A 22410-nucleotide genomic window follows, 5' to 3' on the forward strand; every position below is an offset into this window, starting at 1 on the left:
GATGAACATGACAGATAATGAGGATGATGACAATGAATCGAACATTTTTGAGCGACAAGAAGAAGAAGAAGACGAAGAAGAAGAAGATAATTAGCTTCCATTTCCAATTTCATTACAATTAAAATCAACAAAGATACTTTTGATATTTGAACTCACATTTTGATAAATGTATATTATGCCGTATTTAATAATAAATAAAAATATGTGTAAAATATATACTCTTACTATCATTTTAACTTAAAATAAAACTAAAATATATAATCCAGAATTAATAATATTTTATACTTAAATAGTTAAATATGAATAATTATATATAAATAATCAAGTTACTTACTTTAATTAAATATAAATAATTAATAGTTAGAACATAAATAATAGGCATTGTTTAATAATTATAATTATTGTAAATAATTGACTTTATAACGTACTGATAACCATAACTCACGCTTGACCTTGCATTAGGCCGTATATGACTGTACGATGTGCACTTCGCGCTCTACCTTCAAAACGGTTGGTCGTATGAAAAAAAAGTTTAAACAAAAGTTGTAGGGAATTTTATAGCCTACAACTTTTATAATAAATGCAAATCTCATTTAACCGATAGGAAGCCAGATATTCGCGAAAAACCGATTTTTGTGACCTTTGACCTTGAATATCTTGAGACGCGGACACGATAACGATTGTGACTTTTGAGACAACATTTAGAATGACAAAACAAAGGTTCATACCAATTTGCAGCTTATTATCTTTCATTCCGAGGTGAAACCCCTAATATGACTGGGCTAAGAAACATTTAAAAAATACACAGTTTGAAATGTGAGCTTCTTAATATTTAATAATTAGCTTCTTCGCAAAGTATGGCCTCAGGAGATCCCGATAAATCACAAGAAGTTAATTAATACTAATTATAATGAAGGCTATTAATGAAGTTACGCTGTGAAGAATTTTTAAATAAAAGCATTAAATTTAAGATAAGGAATAAACAATTCTGAGCACGGCTGTACAATATTTTATATTTTATTTATTTTTTTATCACTTCGTTGCATATATAAATATAAAAGAATTGCCATAATTAAATGAAAATGAGCCCTCCGTTTCATTTAATTATGGTTGCCTTATCGCTTTCGAGCGATCTTCCAGGCAACCAATGTAAGAAAAAAAAGTATAATGAATGCACCAAAATACATGATACATATTGACAAAACAAAAGGGAACCGACCAAAGTAAGTAAAACATATGTAAACGGGAACAGGACAATTGAAAAACACATGAATCACGATAATTTATACTTTTATTTTACATAATTAATTTTTTTGCAGACTTAGTTATCTTTCATTAAATAACCTAACATAGAGTCAACAAAAAAATAGGCTAACCTTAGGCACATTAGTAAACTCGTTAAATATATTAACGTCCACTTTAAAACTCTAGTTAAAATTATGAAACGGTCCGTAATTAGCAAACCCTCAACTAAGAACGATTCAATTAGATCACTGAAATCCTAACAACAAGTAAAGCAGTTATCTGTTATCTGAATTCTAAAACCTTAATTAAAATAAGCACGGCTGGATCAATTAAAATCGAATTATATAAATATATAATTCGATTTAAATAATTATTAAAACTTAGAACCTAATATATTGTCTTATGGCGAATACTAGAAATTTACATAAATATTGATTGATACATAATACTACAATAATTATCATATTATCTATATATAATAAAGTGGTCAGTGAGAATCTTTAGAATATATATAGTTCTGTATTAAGACGACTCATAGACTAGCTATAATGGAAGCTTATATTCCCATCTGTCATTTGTTATCGATTCTGACAGATGTCTGTATTGGAGAAACAAACTCAGTAATGTACAACTGATGATGATTAACATGTATTCTCTATTTTTGGATCGAATTTATACTTATAAATTACGAAAATAACACCGAATCAAATTAACTTGAACATTTTGTTAATGTAAATTATAATTAGGTTTGCGTCAATTTTCGAACGTATTGTTAGAATAACATTTTCTCGGCAATTTATAAAGAATATATTTTAATTTTCTTTCCCTTTTAAATTCATACAAGGCTATTATAAAAATTTATGGTCGCCATAAAGCTAAACGCAATTAATTTTGTGGGTTGTATTTGCGACATAAGCACTGCTTATTTGCATTGTTTAGTGATTATAGAAATTCTCTTGCCTTTAATGTTTAAAGTTTTGTATGAAATATTTGCTTCGCCAACTTTTTATTTGTACGCCTTATGTTTAAGCATTGGGATATGATTTTCAATTTCTTATTACAAACTACAAATACATATAAATAATATGAATTGCTTGTGACAAATATGATATCTTATGATTTAAAATTCAGAATCTGAATTCAGATAATTCTGTTTTCAAAGGGATATTTTTGACAAATTTCGCCTGGAATTTCATGTCTTATAATTTTGAACTAAATAAGGTCCTGGTAGTGATCTAATAATATATCGATCCTTAATATTTCTCTTATCAGATGTTATATTTTCCTAGAAAGGAAGGACAAAGAAATTCATTAGATATTGCTTTCATAAATATAATATTATGAGATATTGCTGAATAACAGGGGTTGCTATGACAAATAAAAAATAATTAATGGAGAAAGTAATTAATCAACCGAGCTTTTTTTTAAAAAAAAGTGTTAACCAAGGCACATAAAGTTTGTATGTAAATAAATATTTTCGAGTTAGACGTGTTAACCATAGCTTAGTAAGTGACTCTAATACTCAGGCATGTATTTGAACGTTGAAGAACGCATCTTGCTAACTCGTCCTGTAAAGCAAATAGAACTGACATGTCTGATACCAAAAATCTAGAATTTGGGTCAGAAAACAGACGCAGGAATTGGTCTAACCTTTGCATTATGATTTTCGTATACCTCTAAAAGTTTTATTTTCTTGTTTCATTTATTTGTATTCTGCCACTCTCGACAGTAATAAAATATTTTGAATTACAAAAACTAAGCTTTTATTACTTTCTTTGATACTCTTGCTAATAATAGTGTATCATATGATACAATTTTACCTACAGAAGATTCATAAAATATATTGAAATCTTACTGATTTATTATTCAAAGTATACGTCGCTTAAATGAATTGTTCATTTGCATGCACGTGCACGACTCGTAGCAGTCATAATTATTTTAAACTAATGCTAGTTAAAAAATTAAATACATTTTTATGAAAGCGATTTTCACAAGTTCAACCGTCTCCGTGGCTCAATTTATGTACATGGCATTTAGCCAGATTTGCGGCGAAGCAATAAGTAGACGGAGAGAGAAAAACACCGATGTAGGAGATGTCTATTGACGGGAATAGGGTAAAATTGTCAATGCTAACTAAAATAATAACGAGAAAGCATGACTAAAATTTTAACAAAAATATGAATGGCAGATTAATGATAGTCAGCGCAGTCATAAATTAGTTTGTCAGCATCACCCGCTTAATTTCGACATTCGACTTAGTAAAGGCTCCTGCTTGTTTCGAACGTTCAATTCGTATTTTTCCGTACCGGCCGTATGAATCTCGCTATTAACTTAAAGTCAAAGTCAAAATTCATTTATTCATAGTAACATTAATTTATTCATGAACGTCAAAAAATAAATAAATATTAAATGAATCTAATTTTACATTTCCTGCCAGTTCTCAAATCAAGGGCGTAGAACGGAAGAGAAGAACTGGTAGTAAACTCTCCGCCACTCTTTTTAATCGCCAAGTTATTTTTACAGAATGTTTGAAAGGAGCTGCAACCACTACACCATGTTCCATATTACATATTGTGTAATAAGGAAAAGATCATTGACAGCTTCGCTCAGGTTGTTGTTGCGAACTTAGCTCGGTGGGAATGGCCGTATCAACCTCTATTTATACATGACTTAACGTAGCAGAGTTTCGACTTTGGACACGAGTTTGTTCTGGCACTGATCGACAACTGTTAACGAGATTCACTGTGCAGGTAGACGGCCAATGTGCTCATTCCTGTCGTCCGCATAGTAATATATCATTCATATGCAGAAGAAATAGGGTCGGGATAAGACCATAACCTTGTAGGACTCTAGCGTTCACGCACATGCTCCATAGATGTTGACCTTGATGTTTCGATCAGAGACAAAGCTGCAATTTAGTTGCATAAATTATCGGGGAGCTCATAGATTGTTAGCTGTGAAAAAAGTCCTTTGTGCTACACCCCATCGGAGGATATTGAAGAATTAATTTTGTAACCTTAAAAGCAATGAAACATCAAACAGTTTCAAAGATCTTAAAAAGGTTGTCACTTTTAAGAGTAATTATTACAATTGCTTCCAAAATGACATCATAAGGAAAAAAGTTAATTGTCTGCCTGAAATACAGTTTCAGAATGCTCAACCGGCGACTTGTTTCACGCTAAATTTAAGGAAATATGTCTCTTTCCTACGTAATAATTTACCGGAATGTATTCTATTACGCGCCTTATTACTTCAAACATGTAGCGATATAACAAAACAAAAATATTTTAGCTCGCCAACAAATAATAAATGTACAAAATGGGGTGAATTCATTCAAGGAAGCCTTTGCATGTAATAATAAGGGTTAGATATGTTTTACGAATAAAGGACATATGATTTGCAAGGAACTTTAAAGAATACCTCCTTTCTTTTAATAAGTAAAAATTGGATTCAGAAGGATTAAAGACTCCCTTTTCATTGACTCCGCTAGATACCCTTGACAACCATTAATATAGTTTCGTAATTGTGATTAAAAGCTAAGTAGTCTGACTTCTTTGTACTAGTTTATACCACGTTGAAGACTTGTTTTTGACAGTATTTGGATTCATTTCAAAATTCTCCAAAAGATCCACCGTTATCTTATTGCCAATAGGCAGCCCTCGATAACATTTAGCTTAATTTACCTTAAACTTCCGCACCTAATTTAGTGCATTCGAATGTATAACTATTGACTCACGCGCTATGCTCGTTTAAACACAAAAGTAGAAGTACACTGCTTATAAATGTACAAGAACATTTAACATATATGTAAAGTAAACAGTACTATATCATAAGGAATACATGATAGCGTTATTACCAATTTACATCCTAAGCAATTCGTATAATGGAACTTAACAACTTCCTCAGTACATATTACTAGCCGTGACGAGTAACTTTGTAGTGATTATACTCGTCTTCATGCATAGAATATATTTTACGACTTGCTACCATTTATTTTATTTATATTTCCAGAAACAATTCGACAATCGTGTCTTCTATGATACGAATATAATATATTTTATCTATCTTTAATTAATTTAGTTTTTTTTTTATATAATATTTCAACACCATATGTAAAACAGGGGCGAAACCTTTATGCTTGTATACCTTTAATAAAGAAAAAAAATCTAACAATAATTTACAAATATTATATGAACGGTAGTCATTAATTATTCGATTATAATTATATTAAAAAGGTTTAAGCGAACGTAATAGAAAACATGGATCAACCGAAATCTAGTCCCTACAGTTTAAATAAACTGAGCGCAAAATAAATATTTTCTGCTCACTTTTAACTCTAAGTAATCTGTCATATGACCGATATGACAGTATAGTAAGAGTACACTATACAATGGAGTAAACTCAGATCCTTTGACAAATAGAAGCCAATTTTCTACTCAAAAACAACTTATTATGGTTTTGTGACAGTATGAAGCAATGAAGCAAGTATGTAATTAGAATGGAAATTGGCTAAAACAATATACAATATACGTATCTTTATTTATTATAAAACTTGCTGCTTTAATAGATGTCAAACTAATCTATTTTTATTATATATTTATTTTTGTTTGTAATACAACTTATTTAATAGTTTGTTCCTTAATTTATAATAGTATAAAGTGTAATGAGGCTCATTAGCGTTTATGGACCTTTATCATCGTCACAATATGTCTATTTCTAATAATATAAAGTAAACTTTCTTTTCGTAAAATTGAGATAGAATTAATCAAAGACCATTCTTATCCAATTGGAGGCCCTTTTTGAAAGTCAATTAAAATGACAGACCCACTATTTCGCTCCACTGAATTGTATAGTTCTAATTACATTGCAGTATAACCAATTTTACCTCATCACAAAATAATTTTACATTACAGAAAATGTGTTAGTAAATAAGAGCCTCTGATGATCATAGAATATAAATATCTAGGAACAAGTCTTGCACTGTATTAATGGCGAAAACTTTAATCGTATTTTTTAAAGAAATTTCCGTAATTTCCTTTCTCTGATTCATTAGCATTCATTTTTTAATGATATTTTCTCCGATTTATTGAAGACAAATAGAACAGGATGCGTTCTGAATGATTTACGATGACCGAAAGTTTTAGTTACTTCGCACTATGAAAAGCTGCTTCCTTGGATTATTATTAGTGGTAACTAGTTTTCATTATTTTGCCACGGTATAGATACATTGTACATGTATAAATTACTCTGATACATTAAGTAAAATAGATTATCTAAGTCTCAATACTAATTGTTTCGTAAACTTCGCTAAGTATTTGTGTTTAATTTTATTTGTATCTATACTTTATTAATGATTACTAGCACATTAAAATTAAAAACTATGGGTATAAACTACCTATTAATGTAGACTTTTAGAAAGTACTTAATTTAATAAAATACGTCATTGTTTCATGTTAATATAGAATAATACATATGTTTTTCAATGCACCATTGACCAAGACGCAAATTTTTTATTATATTTTTATAAACTTAAATAACTTTATCCATAAGCTTCGATTGCCAATATGATTAAAAAATTTAAATACATTATTATAAGGTAGGTAGGTAGGTATAAGACTAATATTTTAAGGTATTATATAAATTTACTGTTAGATTAATACACTTACTATTCACTTCTTAATTCTGAAATAATAACATATTTGAAGCTCTGCGCCTCTAGGGTAACCGCGAGTTTTCTCTCAGCAAATATATAAATGATTCAGAGATCGAAATGATTGCTGGGAGGGGAGTTATTTCATGAATAATTTATTTTGTTTTTAAGTTTAATACTAGCTTATAAGTTTCCGAGTTCGCGACAAAATATTGAATGTAAATTTATTACCATATTTCATGTTTTGTGTAATTATAAAAGAACGAAATTCGGATCAGATATAACAAATAATGTGTGTCTGCTCAATAAACTTTTTTTTCAATTAAATACTGTGCGTAACGAAATATTTTTTTTCTACTTGCCGTTATTTAATAACGGATCAACGGACTAAGGGACGCATAAAATGATGATATTTATATGTATTTATTATATTTTTAATTACCTGCTGAGTCATCGCTGACGCAGTCGCGAGCCCACTTAATTTAAGAGTGTCCATGGGCGGCGGGCGATATCTCTTAACACCAAGTTTGAACTGTCCGTTTCACCTCTGTTCTTTAAAAAAATATGAATAATAATCGTATCTTATTATCAACTAACATGAATATAAAAGTGATAAGCAATAAAAGAAATGCAATAAAATAAAAACTTACTATATATTCAGCTTAATTTACTATGCATAGCTTTATGTGAACACGCCTTAAAATCAAGCTTAAAATTTTATTAATTCAAAAGTATTCGCCTGCATGGAGAAAATAGCATCTGCTGCCTCGACCCGATATGATTTTCAATTGAAGTGAGAGTCGGAGCATATAATATAATACTGCTTCGCCTCGACGAGCCACGGTACTGCCAATTTTCTTATGAATCCGATTTTACGAAAGACAATATACCGTAGGAAGACGTTTGTATTATTTACATAGGGTATTAGTGTCATAACATTTTACCCTGAATATAAAGAGTTGCCACACGAATCTTCGAAAGAAATTTTGGTAGCCATTGAATTAGTATTAGGTATAATTCATAAGATATTGTGATGAAACATTTCTCAGAGGTTAATACAACCTTTTATTGGGAGTCCAATACTTTAAATTATGTTAGTATATATATATTTTATTATACTTTTTATTGCCTAAGCATTGTGATTAGCAGCTGCACATGTGCGTTATTATTGTATTCTTGTCACCGAAACACCACAATCCATCCAATATACAATACTGAAAAATCATTCCGAACTTTTAATAAAAAAATCACATAAATTATCACGTAATATTTCAAGAAAAAGATTTAACTATTATAACTGGGCATTAAATCATTTTAAGGTTTTCATTTAGAAAGAAAATAAATCATCCAAACTTGTATGACTATACTACTCAAATGTTTATCGTAAATTGAAATTTTGTCAAAAAAAAAACGTTGACCTACGTTTGTACAATACAGTTTGAATGTAAAGTACTTTTGTAAAAACGTAGGTTGGGCTCACGAGTATTTTAATATTTTATGTGACACGCAAACATTTTATTGCACTCGTCAAATGTTTTCATACAATTAGTAACTTGGCGTAATAATTGACTAAACACGCCTTTTTTAAATGTACCTTTTATAATTTATTCAAATTTTGACAATAACAGTAAAGGTTATACTTTTATAACCCTTTGTGACTGTCATTTAAGAACGTTAGGTATTTGTACCCATATCTTTATATGGCTGTATAAGGTGTGGGCTATAAAAGATACTCGATGAGGTCTTAGGCCCATCTTATTTTAGAGAAAGAAAAATTTATACGTCTTATGGATTCGGTAAAAATCATCCGCAACATTTTAAAATATAATTTTTATAATTGAAAATTTGAAATTTCAGGGATATATATATATATAGATATTAAAGACTAAAAATTAAAGACGTATAGACAGGACAACGTCTGTCGGATCCGCTAGTAATTATATAAATTACAATCAAGTCAACATCAAGTACTCACCCAAATTGCCTTAGTATATAAATGTGGATTTTCAGTATGCAACACATTTGAAAGCGTATCAAACTTGGTATTAGTATATAAACAACTTTCTTAAAACAATCTCAATACGACTTACATTTTAACAAGGGTAACGGATATTAAGTTATGTAATTGATCGATAATTCGACTCGGGATTATATCCGACAGAGTTTAATCACGATCTGTGGTTTTCGGCCATTCAAGACTGTGAACACCGGACCTCGCCTTCAATTGATCAGCAGCATTAGGTCCGTCCCTATGGCCGATACACACATACACAGCCAGAGTATTTTCTGTTTTATTCAGAGTGCTGCAGTGGTGGCACAACGGATGTACCACGAAAAGCATCCATGTCCAGACAGTACCTGCGAAAGCCGAAACGTCACAGCACCCACCGTGTATTTCGAATTGCCCCCACTGTCTATTTATTTATTTATTTATTCGGAAACCAAACAGAAACATCCTTATAATTATTGCAATGCATTCCTGTCGATGAAACAGTGCAAAGTGGATCCAGGTCAAACCATCTTACTTGACGCCTCACATGCCTCTCTATTTCCCCGCACGAGTGGTTCCCGCTAACCACGTCGTAAAAGTTCCACCACCCGTTCACAGGGAGGAGTGCCAGCTAATACACAGGCCACCAAGAACGCAGCGAACTGCCTGAACCAGAATCACTCGCCTCCATAAAAGCATACAGTTCATCTGCCTGCCAAGGGCTCCTGCCACCATCACAAGTCTCCCACCGAGAGATTAAAAATGGGGCTCGAAATTCCAGCCACCATCCAGAACAACACCAAGATACTTTATACAAGAGGCCACCGAAATCGTAACACTTTTAACCACCAATACTGCTCTGCATATATTATGTTAGTTAATAATAAGAAGCCCGAACCAAATATTTAAATAATAAACAACAAAAATAATCATCGCACATATGAAACCAATATGAGCCCATTAGTTTTTTTCACAGTCATGAATTGTAATGTGACATTCCCGTTACCGATATTTAATAGTTCGACTAGACTTATATTCTTTATAAGTAATAGCTGTATCATTTAGATTTAAGAACCCTTAGTTTAAGGATAATCAAGCGTCGCAGCCCTTAATTTTATCTTAGTTATAAGTCAGTTCACACCCAATTTCAAACAAAGAGTTTCCTTTTTATTTATCTGAACATCTCACAAACTCCACCGAACTTAACTCACGTTCAGAATAAAAGATATTGTTCAAATACGTTATCCAATTTAGAAGCAATTATCACAAAAATCAGAATCGATTAATTTCTAAAGAACTTTCAATCACCTCGCTGAAAGGCGAAGGATCTACGGGCGTAGAGCTCTCGTAGCACTGCTCGTAGCTTCAGTTGATAACGTAGTGCTTCGACGAACACACGCGAGCTGTCACGGACTATAAACTTTTGAAGTTCGCTTTTTCGTTTCAAGGAGAACTATTTAATATAATGTTTGATGCTTTTATTTATGAACTTCTTAATATAATTCAGACGCACTCTAAATAACGAAAATTCTTATGACTAGTTCATGTATTCTCTTGTTGTGTGAATAAATAAGATGGGGCGCATAAATCAAACAGTGGAAATAAAACTGGTAAGTCTAATTTAAAAATAGTTAAACAATATTAAAAAAAATATAGTATCAGCAGTTTTATGATCTTGTAGATCGAACACATTCATTGTTCTTTTAATGGTTTAAGATGTTGTTAACTTAAAAATAACAATTTTATACATTTCTTCAAACGAAGTGTGCCGTTGAATATTTTGTTTTTGATTTTTTTGTAATCTAAATGTTTAGTTTTCGTTACTATCATTATGATAATCTTTGAAATTAAAATATTTATAAATTTAGTACTATTTCTATACGTTCATTCGACGTGGTAACAAAAAAAATCAATCGTTAAAAAAAACAATTTATATGGAAAAATAATCTTCATTTAGAGAAAAATTTCATTTTCTTAATTAACACTGAAACGAGTGGAACAGCTGAAGGAAATTGCACATCGCATCACCTCATTATCCCGATGATAGATATTAGAAATTTATTGTTTGTGGTACCGTTAATTAAAGAAAATATAGTTTATTTTCTTTATTATTTCAGTGGCCATTCTCATTTACTTTTGCAATTTTACGAGACAGTGAATTTTTATTACAAAATAACTAGAATCGCTAACAAAGGATTATACAAAGTGCCACTGTGTACCAAAATATTTGGTACATGCATAGGTTAGTTAGAAGTCTTTTGAGTGTTTACGTATTTGAAAAGTAATTTTATATACAGAAACCTATTGTACTTGTATATGTAGAAGTAATGCTTCATGATAATATTATAGAGATAAAAAAAATATAAACATTTTGTGTATGTTTAAAAATTTTAAAAATAAGAATAAGTACAGCTAAGTTTAAAAGTCATTTAAATGTCATTATATGACGCAAATAATTTGACAATCTAGTAGCAGCAGAGTTACTTTACTCTCAACTGTCAAGCAATTCCTCACCCTAAGAAATTCCTTTGATCTGATAAAACTTGCGTAAAATGCTTTTATTCACAATCGTTTGGGAATCTTTTAAATAAAATATTACTCAGATTTGTTCTGTACTAAAATTGTGAGACCGTCTTTGTGTAAATTTATAATTCGTTGTTAATGATATAATTTCTCAATGGTTTGATATAATTTACGTTTTCTTTATAGTTATCTGGTTCTAATTGAAAAACAGATATTTATCATAATCTTTTGTGTTGATGATTAATGAAAACTAGATTTCTTCATGAATAAGCAGTACTTCTTGTAGGTAAGATAAAAAATTAGGTTCCCTATAGACATTTATTCAGTTTTTAATTCTTAAAGAAATATTACATTTTTAGAACTTAATTTACTATAACCCCATGCCACGCCAACTTCATAAAGACTCCTAACACAGTGAAATGAAATGAGACTTTAGGGAACTTTTTAGATAACGATCTGCGATTGTGATTTCACCGGTAAATGTCTCATTAAAAATGAATCGCTCTATTAAGAAATTCGCAGAATCTTCATGGACTTTCTGTCAAAGCAGTATTCGAAGGAGGTGTTTTTTTACATGTATTACAAAATGTATTTGAATTATTAGGACAGATAGTCGTCACTGTTTCTGGTTTGAGTAATAAAAACAATTTTTCTATCAAACAACAAATATCTGCTTCTCTTGTATATGAAAATTACACATAAATCATTTGTGAAAAAAATCTTTGTTTACTTCATTCAAGTAAGTTTTTCACAAGTAACCAGAAACATTTTATTTTTAAACTTTTACTTATAAAACATTATTTTATTTAAAAAATATAACAAAATTATACTTTATAACAATTCAGCTACAATATTCCTGGTCTCAGCCTCGAACATAATTTATTTGCTTTAGTCATAATGAATAGTAATAAATCATTGTACGAATGCGCACCGATCATCAAATCATAGTATAGTTTTCAATGAAACAAAGCTCCTCTTGTTAATGTGGAATTAAAAAAAACATTTAATGTATAAAAGAAGGCTATTTTTAATGTTATCTTATAAAAATAAACAATAAAATGTATTAAATACATTTTTTAGTTGGCATCTGTTTATAAAATACTTTTAGGATGTTTGTTAATTAAAAATTGCATAATTTTAGCGTGTTACAAACTTATACGGCATTACATGCGAAACAAAATAAAACAAAAACGCATGCCACCTTTTTTAAGAACTAATTTAAACATTGCGCTAGTTGATATAAGTTTAAACTAGTGTATGGTTAATATTAATTATAACAATACAACAATGTTTGCATATACAAGTTTAGACAAAAAGATTATTTATCTTTGTTCCTTTTTCTATAAATGTTTATTTAATACCGTAAATAATACCCACAAAATATTTTGCATTGCTGCAAAAAAAAAATTGTCGTTTATTACAATTTTATTCAATAATCACGTGGACACAAATTTTAGAAATTGTATACAAAAGTCCGTACATAACAAAAATATTACTTAGATGTCATTAAAATTTTTGAATAAAAATATTCTTCAGTGAATAACTTACTACTTACTAATAAGTGTTTTTTATTTTGAAATACCAAATTATGCTGAACGTTATGGCTACCAATAATAATAACCTTCAACGAAATTTCCTCAACTAACACAGAAGCTTCGATACAGTAATGCTTTAAACCACATGTGTGCTAGTCTAGGGTACCTAAACTTTTCCGCTAATTTTTATCCTCTTCAACTTGAACTCCTCGAAAGAAGTTAATATTATGCATTTGAGTAGATCTTTTGCTTGCCTTGATGCGACATCAAACCATCAGAAAACGACATTTTAATGCGACTTAAAACTTTTTTATGGAGTAAATCAAATTTATCTACCCATATTCCTTTCATGTAAAATACTGATTTGTACAAAGTTGAATATCCTTAAATATTATGTAATAAACCTCAACCACGCCTTTATGTGCGTCATAAAGTCAAATACAACCGAAATAATTTAAGTTTTTAGTCTATCGTAACAGTCTTATGTAAATTGTCTGAAATATAAATATTATTTCTCAAGAGTTCGAATTGCCAAAATACACGAATGACACGCGGGTTATGTCGGTGCAAAAGCAAGTAAATACATGCAAAATCAAACTTTATAAGCAAACTAATAATATTAATAATATTTCCTAAACCTATATATAAGAGGATTAATTTGTCTTAAGCATGAGGTGGAAGCTAGCAATATCATTACGTTATTAATAGAAATGTGTACAAAGAGTATATTTTATGTTTGTAAACAAATATGCCTTGTATCTCTATCCATATTAATGACGTGATTACACGGTTTCATTACAACCTATGTGTGCAATATTCTCATGTTCCTACGGTTGAGGAAAATATTATTTAAAAATTAAACAAGTTTGTCTAATACGCCATAATCATAAAATACGTATACAATGGTTAACTTGTCTGTAAACATAATTCATCAATGAAACCTTGTACAAAAATCACATGGCCTAAACCCATTCATAATTGGATGATGAAGCTTTGAATCATTAAGTATCCCATTAAAATTTCATCAAGGATGCTTCAAATATTAAGCTACATTTAGTAAGTGAAATATAACAAGCTATTAGTAGCTTTTATAGTGGGATCTCACATTACTCAGTAAGTGGCTTAGAAAGTGTCTACACCCTTATGTAAGCCTTTGAAATTATGCATAATGTTGGGGCGCGTTTGAAATTATTGAAACTAGAAGTATAAAACTGTTCTTGTAAACTCAAAAAAGAATATCTAACTTTAATTTATTGAATTCGTGCAGTCCATTTATATTTTAGGATAAAGTAAAAATATCTATGAAACGTGGGAAAAAGTCCTTTTGTGCCCTTTGGCAATGAAACCAGAACATTACGAGCGAATTCCGCCTTTCTATAACTATGTTTTGTGCTTGAAGTAAAAGTATATAATGCTATGATTAAATACCAATATGAATCTTTTCAGAAAAAGTATAAAATTGGTGTTTTTCTAAATCTATGAACTACAAATAATAGATTTAGAAAACACCAATTTTTGTAATAAAACAATGTATATTTTTTATCATATGTTGTCGTTAATATGTATTATAAAACTGGATATTCAAGTTAAAATGACATTTTATTTGAATATTTATATCTGAATCAAGTATGCAAGTCGATCTGGGATTGCAGATCGATGCAGATTCCATTGGGAATCATAGGTATAATCTGCTATTTGACACGTAACATATACAATGTTAGATGTACATTAAGTTAATTAATAGCTTACAAATATTACAAAATGGCTATGTGTCATGGCTTCAATTTCAGAATGTATTCTTTATAATAGGGAGTCAATTGTCTAACGTGTAAATTTTTGTATCTACGATATTTCGGTGTGTGAGTGAAATGAACAAACTTACACAAGAAATTATTGTTATATCCAGCGTTGTAACCCACAATCAGGGTCAGAATCATAATCATATTCTATATACATGAATTACATATGTTATATTATTTGAATCCGGTTCAAGGAAATGTTGAGCCGCCAGGTTTTTATATGTTTTTTCGTTTCAAATCTACAAATCAGTCTTCTTGGGACAACAATATATTTCGTGTTGCCTAGGGAAAGAACGTCATTATCCTTTTAGAGCCTTTAGGGAAGAATTTCGGATTACTTTTATTTTATTGTAATATATTTTTAAGGTCACCTTATTTTACAGTAAAATAAAGCTTTCTTTGTACTACTTAATTAACGGTTTTTATTATTTATATACATTATGAATTACATATGTTATATTATTTGAATCCGGTCCAAGGAAATGTTGAGCCGCCAGATTTTTATATGTTTTTTCGTTACAAATCTACAAATCAGTCTTCTTGGGACAACAATATATTTCGTGTTGCCTAGGGAAAGAACGTCATTATCCTTTTAGAGCCTTTAGGAAAGAATTTCGGATTACTTTTATTTTATTGTTATATATTTTTAAGGTCACCTTATTTTACAGTAAAATAAAGCTTTCTTTGTACTACTTAATTAACGGTTTTTATAACCAATTTTCTATATTTTTAATGTATTGTTCAACTCTTTGTGTTTAACAACCACAGTACGCATTTTACATGGTGAAAACAAACTACATAGAATCTAAACTTACAATATATAAGCTTTGTTATTGGTAATTTAAACAGCCCTGGTTTGAAACCTTGACTCGCCTCTTAGTTGACTTTGGGTGACGGTATCAAGTGCTGCTCACCTGATGACCTTCTTGTATACCTTACACAGAGATGAGCAAAGACAATTGATACAGACGTAGAAGCTAGCGACGAGTTAGGATATAAATCGGGTGTAAATCGGTATGGGCTTCCGATAAATTTTATGTGAACACTGGGGTCCCAATTTAACAGCATCGAATGGTATGCTATGATGAAAGCACAAGAGATACTTTCTGTTTCTTCTTCTGATTTCTCTGTGTCTGAAGTTGAAACTCTGCCCCTCCGAGAAGACAAAAGTTTGCGCGTTTTCCGCTAAAAACACACCCTTTGATGCTACTCCTCTTTTCGTAGACACTCTGCTAAAAGCCACAACCACCATCTGAATACTTGGCGTTGAATGACTAAATGAGCCTCTAAAAAGCTTATTGTGCTCAGCAAGGTAAGACGGTACTTTACCCAGGGCTACCGATTGCAACTAAATATGGCGCATATTTGGTCTTACATGGAGTACTGTTCTCACCTATGGGCGGGGGTTCCTTCCACTTGACCGTATTCAACGGAGAGCAGTTCAAATCGTTAACGACCAATCCCTCTCCGAGCTGCTTGATTCTTTGGCTTTGCATAAAAATGTGGGGTCACTTTGCTTCTTCTACAGCATTTACGACGGAGATTGTTCGGATTATTACCGGAAATTGAGTCATCATCGGCCATCGAGGCAGAACACCAGCGGCGGTATTTCCAAACCAATTTGACTCGCAAGGCCTCTGGCATTTTAAGCTTTTTAAAAAAAAATTACTCACATATCTTATGTAATTCGCGAAACCATTTTATGGTAGTAATATAATACGAGTTTATCCCGTGAAGCATGAACATTTTATGGAACATTTCGCATAAAGTAAAACCCATAAGGATTTCGTTTAGGTATCGATGACTTTATGAGAGTTCTTTTAGAATATATAGAGAAGTTTAACTTTTTATTGTTTATGTAATCTTAGAAGGAATTCACTTCTTAAATGGCAAGATATCGGTATAACCTACGTTTTAACAGCAAAACAAGCGCTAACAAAGTCACTAAACCCTTCTTAGATTTTCCCACAAACTTGCGGTATTTGACCTTGCCCTGAAACTTAAATTTATATTGCCCATTATGAGACTTAACGTAAAGATCTCTGGTTAAAACACTAGATAGGATACTAACACGGCGAAAGTCATTATAGAAAACTTAAAGAAAAACACTTTTTAAACGAAGTTATGTATTATTGTAAACTTATAATTATTTATACATAATTTTAAATTAAACCGACGTTTCGCGTGCTTTACAGCGTGCGTGGTTACGGTGACTGAAGGCAAAAGGTGTTAAATGTCAAAAAAGTATCACAGCTGTAGAAAATGTTGTGATTTTAATTTGGATATTATTGGATCCCAGGTGTTTGATAATTTTATTTTTTAAACACAATACTATATTTAAAACTTTCTTTTTCAAACGTTTTGGTACATCACAAAAAAAGGCTAAAACATAAATATGTTTTACGTTTGAATAGCCGTCACAGATAGCTGTAACAATGTTTGCAACTCACTGTTGCGACATAATACTCATATCTGCTTGAATAATAGGAGGATAATCACAAAGCAAAATAACCAAGCTTTTGTAGCCCGTAATGAATTAGGATAAGATATGTGGTCCATTTCAAAGCGAACGAAATTACTTATTATACGTATAATACGTACGATTAACCAAGCGTGTATAATTTAGATGAAGTGGTCAGGTAATAACGGAGAATTCGTTTGAATTATTTAAATTTAAATCAAAGATACGGGTCGAATTCGGATTTGGGTTTTGCATCGATGGGTATTTCTGGTGGTTATTTATAACGGATTAGAAATTACTCTACATATTAGATTTTACCACGAACGAAAATATTTATGTTTTAGGTGTATAACCTGTATATTATCTATGGCATAGTGAATATCGTATATGGGTTCAGTTTCTGGCAAAAACACAATTGTTTCGGTAGGTAGGGAGAAAGGCTGTGAAGCCAGTCGTAAAAAAGCTATATAAAACGCAGAAATATGTCCAATCTCTCGTGCAAGTATTTTAACACTAGAATACACTGCTCTCAGATAATGCTGAGTTTTACCGATTATAGAAAAATAATTAGAATAATAAGATTATCGATGACTTCAAGATGACTCGTGAAGGACTCCTCTTTCATTTATATTGCTTTTTTTATATGGAAATTATATAAGAGTCATATCAAGTATAGATGATAATGATGTTTTATTTCATTAAAACCGTTTTACGTTTCTGGAACAAACGAGTCTATTAAACTGCCCGCGGTGTATAATTTGCCATCGGCGTGTTGTAGAAGTTTTTCTGTAATTATTCTCTTTTGTTTTGAAAAACAAACAACTCTCAAGCTGTGCGTGAAGTTTTGTATCTGTTTTATAGTTTATGTAGAAACGTTTTAAAAATGGAACGTCGACACCGCTTTTACTCTGCGAACAACATTGTTATATATTACTAGCAGACTCGTCCAAGCGTTGCTGTGGCTAAGGTTTTTGTTATATTACATATTAGTGATCTATTCAAGGGAAACGGTAGGAGAACTTATTTGAAAGGTCGATAGCTTATGTGAAACTTTGGTACTTTTAACACAGCGCCATCTGTTAGTTTTGTATAAAATAATAAACATATATTTGCAATACAATATTGCGGGTATAAATTGAGATGTAATCTTTTATGTTAGATCAAATATGAATGATATCGGTTTGGTAGTTTAGGGGTCCATAGCCAACAAACAACGTGACACGTAATTTATATATATTAAGATTGTGTACTTTTGTATTTTATTTTTCTTTCGTGAGTTAAAACTTTAAATACATTAGAGATTTTATAGTGCCTTATTATTATAGTACAAGGTATTTTATATAAGAAAAGTCGATTTTACTAATGAAATAAATTTACCTGATCCGTTAATATTTATCTTAAAGTAGTGCAGCAATTAAAATATTGTATAATTGGTACAATTCAACTTCTAAGCTTCCGTCGAGAGCAGAAAATATGGAAGAAAGGAATAGTACTAGGTTAGAATGTCAAGGTAGCGAAATGTAAGAAAATTCTTTAACACTAAAAGTTCCTGTTTTGTAGACCCTAAACCTTTTGGTTAGCTAATTAAACCACTCGTTCATTTTTCAAAAAGCTGTTTTTTGTGTAGCAATTTATTTTCAGTCTTATTATTATTAAGTTAATTAAGTACTTACTACAAATGGCAATGGATATTAACAACTGTTCAAGTTGTATAATAAAATGATACCTATGGCTGAAAACTAACAAGCAAGGTAGTAATTCTGATAAATTCTAATAAAATAAAATCTAAGGACGTTGACAGGACTTTGTGATGTCTAAAAAGTATTGTGTGACATTCTTTTTAGACTTTGTCGTTATTAAAACCTGTCAAAAATATATTTTTTCAGCTAATACGATACATGATTCTTTTTTACCTTCGAACTACTTCAAGTAAACTACAACTTTCTACTAGCAGATATTAAGCTAGACAATTTTAGGGGAAAAATATATGACAAAGTCATCCGTCTCGCGTGATAAAACTAGCCGATAAAGATAGATTGATGATATAGGGACGAACCTAAGCGAAAATAGTGGAATGTATTGTAAGAAAATTATGTGCCCTTGGCTTCCCCAAGTCTTAATTTGTTCGCGAGCCACAACTCGATAAACCATTTCCTCACTCTCTTATTTACACAGAACCAATCAGTTTGTGAATTCATTCAGAAAATGGCACCCAAATATTTTTGCGCTAGATAAATAAAAGGCTTTACCGCTAAAGTAGGAAATTCGTCACTGTACAATAGTTCTATATGGTGTTCTTGTGCTATACGTGTTCTTTATATTCGACTTATGCAAAGAAATATATGTATGTAAAATTCTCATGTTTTTACGTTTGTAACGCATATTTAAAATTAGACAGGCATTTTAAAATAATATTAAAAAATTATATATATGAATCATTGATCTCATTTTTGCACTAAATGCAGTTGTTTCAAGTTTTGAAATTATTACATAAATTTTAGGTATACGTATTGGAAAATAACATTACAATTAAAAATATATATAACAACATATTACCTAGGATTTCATTCGTTTATTATATCGACATGTAGCCGTCGAAAATTTGTATCGATTTTAATTAATTTGGTACGGATTAATACTGTATTCCACGAAATAGATTTGCCATTACGAATGGGTATTTTTTGTAATTATAACACAGAAATAGTTCCACTGTCAAAGGATTTCAGAACGTTTTGATCTAAGCTCATAGCTTGTTTTAGCCAACGTCTTAAATTTAAAAACATACCTTTAGTTATTAAAACTGCCTTTGTTGATAGCTTATCAATGTCTATTGACAATATAATCAATGTATACGTACGTTGTGAGTTGTTTTTGAGGAAGAAACCTTTTTCGCACTTAATAATATATAGATTTAGACACTCCCTTTCTTCGTAGCTTTACATATCTACTAGTTGGTAGTGTGCTACGTCGCTACGCCTTTGCAACGAAGCTACGTACAATGTTAATTAGCTTTCTCCTGTAATTGTGCTCGTTTTACGCTCCACGATCGTAATATCGTGAGGCATCAGGCGTGTAATAGCGGGCGTCATCAGAGCGCTCAGGATAATCAGGGCGGGTTAAATTTCGGTATGAATAACATATGAAGTGGATTTATTTAATAGGTTAAATAAAATTATTATGAAAATTCAAAATTTCTGTGAGATTATCAAATTCAATAAATAATCTATACTTGTTTTCAAAGTCTTCCTTATTCAATACTTCGGCGTCCATGCGTCGAGTAGTCTCTCTCCCTCTAATATGGCAAGGGGGCCGATTGCCATGCGTTATACTCGTGAACGGGTGCTACTTATCGCAGGTCATGGTGGACTGGTCGGACTTGAATTTGTGTATGTCGTTCCCTCGAGAATGTAAATGCGTGCCAATTTCACCATGCCTCCTGCTGATAGAGGACTAATCTTTGTTTTTTATAGATTTATTATTATTAATTAACTATTCATTACTTCCGATGTCATGTGGAACATGTTGTAATGGTTGCAGCTCCGTACTTAAACACTAAAACAAAAACTTGGCGATTAAAAAGTCTGGCGGAGAGTTTAAGACAAATCTAAGTTATATACTTAGCGTTAAGTCTCATCTCTAAATTTTATCCTTAAAGAAGGAAAAAAGCAGTATAAAATCATTTTCTATATTTATTTTAACGTTCTAACGAAATCAATTGCAGTCTTGTTCGACATTAGGGTCAAGAGACTCCTCGAGTTATTAATTGTTTACTGGTGCTGAGAAAGTTGTGTGTAGATTCTAGTTTCGAGAGCTCGTACTATAGATAGATTAATCATTGTTACGCTATGTTGTAAATTTAATCTTCACGTAAATGGTTATACAAGAATTTAACGTTCCATTTTATAGTTTTTTTTTAATAATTAATTTATGCGTACTTTGTCAAATATTCTTAATTTAAATTAATTGTGTTTAATTTTATAGTGGATGAGTTTATACTGCTTTTGCCTATATCATGTTATTTTTACTTTCTAACTGTATAGTTGTTGCACTTGAAAATGATAAGTACCAAACGATCACATTAATGAATACACTTTAATACACTAAATAAATATACATTATGAAATTTCGTCTTTTCTATTTTAATACTTCTTTTTTCAAAAATATGGGATTCAACAAATATTATCAGAAAAACTTTTGTAATATTATTTATTATTAAAGTGTTCCTAAGGTATTTTCAGCCTTTATTGTCTTATAACATAATTTTATATAAAAGAAGGCAAGTAAGTAAGACAAATATAACCAGTAACAATCCTCATTCCTAACGAGTAAGGGAAATATTTAATATACTGAATGTAATTAAAAGTAAGCTTTCTACTGGGAATAAACAATTGCGACGAAAATTCTGTATGGAAAAGGTATAATTAAATTGTTCCAACGGTAAAAGAGATCACAATCAAATACAGGGCAAAAAAGTAATTACGATACACAATTACAGGTTTGAAAATGATAGGTTGACATTATTTTTCTAAATAATAACTATATCAGACAGTTTTGATATAGTTAGATAAGAATTGGATTAGGTATATTTGTTTAGATTTTTGTCATTTTATTTTTGAAGTGAAAACTTCTTTAGCAGCGTTGTACACTTTTTTGGAATAGGTTAAAAATGTTAAACTCGCGTCAAGACACGTGACCTGATAGAAAATTCGTGAGACGAGTAGACAGCTGGCGCGGCGTATTTAATGTAATATAAATAGTCATATTTGTATACATATATTAGCGCAATAAATAAATATTGTATTCTACCACATAAATGATAGTACTTTTGTACTGATAATTAAAGAAATTCGTGCAAAATTCCTTAACCATTCCAAACTATCAAGAATGCACAACGTTAATATTCAAGTTTTCACTTCTGCCGGCACACCCGGAGTGCAAGCCGTCGTTTTTTTTTAGTAATTTTTTGTTTTGTTTAATGTTTGTTTTGTTAAATAATTGTTTTTTAATATTTGTACTAGCAGACACGGCCAAGCGTTGCTTCGGCTAACCTTTTTTTATTTTACATAGTAGTAAACTATTCAAGGGAAACGATAGGAGAACTTATGTGAAACGTTGGTACTTGTAACACAGCGCCATCTGTTAGAATTGTATCAAATAATAAATAAATATTTTCAAGAAAATAATTTTGCGGGTTTAAATTGAGATAT

General features: G+C 30.8%; 1 protein-coding gene across 1 annotated transcript in view; it reads left to right on the plus strand.

Moving 5' to 3' along the window:
* The first annotated feature begins 10279 nt into the window (after window positions 1-10279).
* Window positions 10280-22410, plus strand: part of LOC110993276 (octopamine receptor) — a 29978-nt gene continuing 17847 nt past the window's right edge. Inside the window, exon 1 of the mRNA XM_022259471.2 lies at window positions 10280-10495. The gene's annotated coding sequence lies outside the window, so the exon portion shown is untranslated. The remainder of the gene's footprint in view (window positions 10496-22410) is intronic.

This window comes from Pieris rapae, chromosome 3 (genome assembly GCF_905147795.1).
Source record: "Pieris rapae chromosome 3, ilPieRapa1.1, whole genome shotgun sequence".
NCBI lineage: Eukaryota > Metazoa > Arthropoda > Insecta > Lepidoptera > Pieridae > Pieris > Pieris rapae.